This window comes from Orycteropus afer, unplaced genomic scaffold (genome assembly GCF_000298275.1).
Source record: "Orycteropus afer afer isolate SDZICR_OR568_19922 unplaced genomic scaffold, OryAfe1.0 scaffold00506, whole genome shotgun sequence".
In the NCBI taxonomy this organism is placed as follows: Eukaryota; Metazoa; Chordata; class Mammalia; order Tubulidentata; family Orycteropodidae; genus Orycteropus; species Orycteropus afer.
Window position 1 is genome coordinate 923,569 of NW_006922093.1, and position 5,001 is coordinate 928,569.

A 5,001-nucleotide genomic window follows, 5' to 3' on the forward strand; every position below is an offset into this window, starting at 1 on the left:
GGGATGTGAGCAGAGTCTGCCAGTGGCCATCTATCTCATCAAGAGGAGAGTCTGCTGCAAGATGAAGAGACACAGAGTCCAGATAACACTGTGGGGACTTCTTGGAGGCAGCCTTGCTTGGAGAAGGCAAATGTCCAGACTTTGCCATTATGGGTACAGACTCAAAATCAAGCTACTTTAATTTGATTGTGTTTGCATTACCAGCAACCATGAGTCCTAACTAATGCCCTTGGCCTTTCTAGAAAAGTAAATAATTTTCCTTCAACCGTTTGTGTAAATCATTCTCTTTCAACCATTTGAGTCATGAGGATGTGCAACATCTTTTTTTAAAATTCTTATTTTTGACAGAAAATCTCAAGAGCTTGTTTCTTGGGTGCTTGTGTTATCATGGACCTAAATGATAAGAGGGCTTGGGGGATTGGGAAGGCTTTGGGCACCCAGTTTCTGTGATTGAGTTCCCTTTTCTAAGAAGAGCTCACTTGAGTTCTGAGTGAGTGGGAGTGGATTCTCCCTTCCATGCAGTGGTCGCCCACTAAGATCTCCAACCCCACTTTCCAATAGACCCTATTGCAGAGTAATGGATTTCTCTTCTTGTTATAGCTCCTGTAAACCCAGTTTTTCCCCTTGTTTGAACTTTTCATTTTCAACTTAGCTGTTATTCAACACTCAGAATTCTAGTTTTTGTACAAATGGTAATTGAATCTAAAGGTAAAAAGCAATGATATGTGTATAACTAGAATCTGTTCTTTGAAGCAAAATGTATTGATCTCCTAACAAACTGACAATCTAAAGTGGGCAAGGATTTCTGATGAAACTAGTAAATTCCCACTTTACTCTAAAAAGTATAGCCTTATTAAAACTTCACTGCTGAAATCCAATTCATCCTTCAAGGCTTATCTCAAATGCCAACTCCTCAGCAGTACCTCCTTGATATTTTGAAATGAATGCTATTATTCTTATCTGTACTGCTATAACATTTGTAGATAAATACAATGACACAGATATAATTATTCTGACTTTTTGAACAGCTCTGTTTGTTCTTCAACAAGGCAGTAGATTGGGAGTATGTTATTTATCCTTTCATAGTACTTAGCACTGTACTTTTCACACAGTATAGTCCCAAGAAATAAATGAGTGATGAAGTAAATAAATCTTCTTTTATGATATGAGAAAGCTGATACAAAAAATATGTCACTAATAGAACATAGGTGCATCTCAGAAGAACTGGGAAGATTAGTTGGTTAAAATAATTGAAGCTACAATAGAAGGGATGACTGTGGTCACAGCGTCATCCAGGTGATTATGACTCACAGCTGCCCTACAGGACAGAGTAGAATTACCCCATACTGTTTTCTTGGCTGTAATTCTTACTGAACAGATCACCAGGTCTTTTCTCTCATGGAGCTGATGTTTTGGTTTGAACTGCTGACATTTTTATTAGCAGCCAAGCATTTAATCATTGTGTCACCAGGGCTCCTTGAGGGGAAGAATGGAGGAGTGGAGAAAAGATATATAATTTCTTTAACCTAGAAAAAAACACATTTATTAAATAGTGTTAATAATTAAACAGAAACTCTCTTTTCTAATGATGCAACTAGAACTAGCATCTCAAAATGTTACTAGAGAATTTAAATATCTGAAAGGTGCAATAGCTGGAAAAGTGTAAGCAGAGCAAATGAGGAGAGAAGAAAAAGTGCTGAAGATCAATTTAATTCCAACTGTATGAGGATGTGCCTTTCTATTTGCTTTTAGAAAATACTCTAAAGACTATTCACATAGCTTTAAGTTTATAAGCAAAACTACATTAATAGAGTTATATTTTTCATGTTAAAATAACTAAGACCACAGCCAAGATAACTTTACAACCAATTAATGCCCAAGTAGCTGAAATCAAACTTCCAGAGAGCACTGCAGAAAAATTAACAAATCTGTTTTCAGAAGAAATACAACCAGAATGCTCCTTAGAAGGGAGGAGGGATATATTGGGATGAATTAGGAACAGAAAATTAATGAACAGGAACTATGATATAATTCTTTTTTGACAATTATTTTGACAGACTCATTGAGATTCTTGTCAAGGAAAAAGAAAATCCAGCTTCACCTCATGGATCCAGGAAATCTCATGAAGCAAGGTGAGCCATTCCAGGTATGTCTGACTTTGTGGTTCTGTAAACAGGATTTACAGAAAGTCTTGCAAAGCCTATGGATTCAGTCTCCGAGCAAGAGTGGTTAGGCTCTGGCTACAAATGACTATCATTCTAATACAACAGACATAGATTTATGAAGCATATTCTGTTCTTTTGAGGAATTAATTTTCTAGTATTTCATGTTTGGGTTGACACATTTTCTCCCTGAGCCAAATATGCCCTGGAAGGAAGTTTAAGCTAGCCTCAGCACTACTCCTACTAAATTGGTCCATTGACAGTGAATCACAAACCCAATGAAATAGAAAAGGCTTGAGTAATGACATGTTATTTCAATTTAAAAAAAAAAAAAAAACTAAATATTCCAAAATTATTTCCTTTCCATGATTTGTTGACTGCAATTTATGTTTCCTTCCCTTTCTCTTTCCAAAGTGCCTATGGATTCAGTGTTTGTTTTTATTTTTAATATTTAAATAAATAGATGGTTTATATGAAATCACCTATGTGTGTACATATGTGCATGTGTGTGTATGTGTGTGTATATATATATATATGTATAGACACAACACACACACATACACATATATATATTTGTTGTTGAGTTGCTTGTTTTCATGTGTTGTGACATTAGTGTCACTTTGAGTGACCTTATGTACAACAAACACTGCCCAATCCTGCACCATCCTCACAATAGTTGCTGTATTTGAGCCCATGTTGCAGAAACCATATCAATCCATCTCAGTAAGAGCCTTCCTCTTTTTGGCTGACCCACTTCTTTACCAAGTAGGATGTCCTCATCCACACTCTGGTCCCTCCTAGAAATGTGCCCAAAGTAAGTAAGATAAAGTCTGACCATCCTCCCTTCTAAGGAGCATTCTGGTTGTATTCTGAAAACAGATTTGCTCATTTTTCTGGCAGCCCATGGTATATCCAATATTCTATGCCAATGTCATAATTCAAAGGCATCAATTCTTCCTCAGTCTTCCTTACTCATTGTGCAGCTTTCACATGCATATGAGGCGACTGAAAATACCAAGGCTTGGTCATGCGCACTTTACTCCTCAAGATGACATCTTTGCTTTTTAACACTTTAAAGAGGTCTTTTGCATCAGATTGTCCCAATACATGACATCATTTAATTACTTTACTGCTACTTCCATGGGTATTGATTTTGAGTTCAAGTAAAATAAATCCTTGACAACATCAATGTTTTCTTTGTTTATCATGATGTTATTTATTGATCCAACTGTGAAGATTTTACTTTTCTCTATTTTGAGGTGTAATCCATACTAAAGACTGCAGTCTTTGATCTTCATCAGTAAATGCTTCAAGCCATCTTCACTTTCTGCAAGCAAGGTTGTGTCATCTCCATACCGCAAGTTATTAACAAGTCTTCCTTCAATCCTGATGTGACATTTTTCTTCATATAATTCAGCTTCTTGGATTATTTATTCAGCATAGAGATTGAATAAGTATGGTGAAAGGATACAACCCTGACCCAGACCTTTCTTGATTTTAAGTCACACATTATCTCCTTGTTCTGCTGTAATGATTCCCTCTACATCTATGTATAAGTTCCTCATGAGCACAAGTAGGTGTACTAGAATTCTCACTCTTCACAATGTTGTCCACAATTTGTTAGGACTCAGTCGAACCCTTTTGAATAGTGAATAAAACCCAGGTAAATATCTTTTTGGTATTCTCTGCTTTCAGCCACAATTCATCTAACATCACTGATGATATCACTTGTTCAATGTCCTCTTCTGAATCTGGCTTGGATTTCTAGCACGTCCCTGTTGATATTCTCCTTCAATCATTTTTTAAGTAACTTTAGAAAAGTTTTACTTGCATGTGGTTTACTGATATTGTTCAGTTAATTTCTGCATTCTGTTGGATCACCTTTCTTTGGAATGGGCACAAATATGAATCTCTTCCTGTCAGTTCACCAGGCAGCTGTCATCCAAATTTCTTTGGACATGTGAGTGCTTCCAGCATTGCATCAATTTTTGAAACATGATTAATTGGTATTTTGTCAATTCCTAATGGGTTTTTGTTTTGTTTTGTTTTGTTTCTCACCAATGCCTTCAGTGCAGCTTGGACTTCTTCCTTCATTACCTGTGGTTCTTGATCACATACTTTCTCCTGAAATGGTTGAACATCAACCAATTCCTTTTGGTACAATGACTGTGTATTCCTTCCATCTTCTTTTGATGCTTCTTGTGTCATTCAATATTTTGCTCATAGAAACTTTCAAAATTGCAACTGAATGCTTAACATTTTTTTCAGTTATTTTGGCTTGAGAAATGTCAAGCGTGTGTTTCACTGTTGGTTTCCTAACTCCAGATTTTTGCACATTGCATTACAATATTTTACTTTGTCTTCTTGAGCCACCATTTGAAATCCTTTCAGCTTTTGACTTTGTCCTTTATTCCATTTGCTTTAGATTATCTATATTCAAGGGCAAGTTTCAGTCTCTTCAGACATCCATTTTGTTCTTTTCTTTCTTTCTTGTCTTTCTAATGATCTTTTGATTTCTTCATGCATGCTGTCCTTAATGTTATCCCACAATTTATCTGGTCATCAGTCATTAGTGCTCAATATGTCAAATCTATTCTTGAGATGGTCTATTAATATATGTGGCATTTATTGAGTGTCACATTTTGTCTCTCATGGCCTTGTTTTAATTTTCTTCAGTTTTAACTTGAATTTGTAAATGAACAACTGACAGTCTATTCCACATTCAGTGCCTGGCCTTGCTCTGACTGATGATATTGAACTTCTTCATCATCTGTATCCACAGATATAGTCAAACTGATTCCTGTGCATTGCATCCAGTGAGGTTTGTATGTGTAGTCAC